Raw genomic sequence first — 938 nt, 5'->3', positions numbered from 1 at the left:
ATGGCAATGAGAAAGAATGAAATATGGCCATTTGTAGGAAAGTGGATGGACCTCGAGAATGTCATGCTAAGCAAAATAAGTCAGGCAGAGAAGGACAGTAACCATATGTTTGCACTCATAGGTCTGACAGGAGAACAGGAGAAACCTAATGGAGGACCAGGGGGAGGGGAAGAGGAAAGAGAGTTGGGGAGAGAGAGGGATGCAAAACTTGAGAGACTACTGTATACTGAAAAATGAACTGAGGGTTGAAGGGGAAGGGGGAGAGGGGAAAAGAGGTGGTGGTGATGGAGGAGGGCACTTGTGGGGAAGAGCGCTGGGTGTTGTATGGAAACAAATTTGACAATAAGCTATTTAAAAAACATCCATCTGGTCCAGTTTATTACTGAAAACCCCTGTTTCCTTGTTGATTTTGTTTAGAAAGTCTGTCCATTGATATAAGTTGGGTGTTAAAGGTTCCAACTATTGTTGTATTACTATAGATTTACTTCCATGTTGTTTGTTATCAACCATTTTATGCATTTGGGTGCTTTCATGTTGGGTGGATAAATATTTACAATTTTTATATCCTCTTGTTGCATTGTCTCCTGAATAAATATATAGTGTCCTTCATCTATTGTTACAGTCTTTGTTTTAAAGACTATTTTGTCTGGGGCACCTGGGTGGCTCAGTCAGTTAAGCATCCGACTTCAGCTCAGGTCATGATTTTGTGGTTGGTGGGTTTGAGCCCCGCATTGGGCTCTGTGCTGAGAGCTAGTTTAGAGCCTGGAGTCTGTCTTTGGATTCTGTGTCTCCCCTCTCTGACCCTTTCCTGTTCATGCTGTCTCTCTCTCTCTCTCTCTCTCTCTCTCTCTGTCTCTCTCTCAAAAAAAAAAATTTAAAGTCTATTTTGCCCAATATAAGTATAGCTACTCCAGTTTTCTTTTGACATCCCATTTGCA

Source organism: Suricata suricatta, chromosome 7 (genome assembly GCF_006229205.1).
Source record: "Suricata suricatta isolate VVHF042 chromosome 7, meerkat_22Aug2017_6uvM2_HiC, whole genome shotgun sequence".
Lineage (NCBI taxonomy): Eukaryota > Metazoa > Chordata > Mammalia > Carnivora > Herpestidae > Suricata > Suricata suricatta.
The sequence above is the reverse complement of the archived record's forward strand: the minus strand, read 5'-3'. Positions refer to the sequence as shown.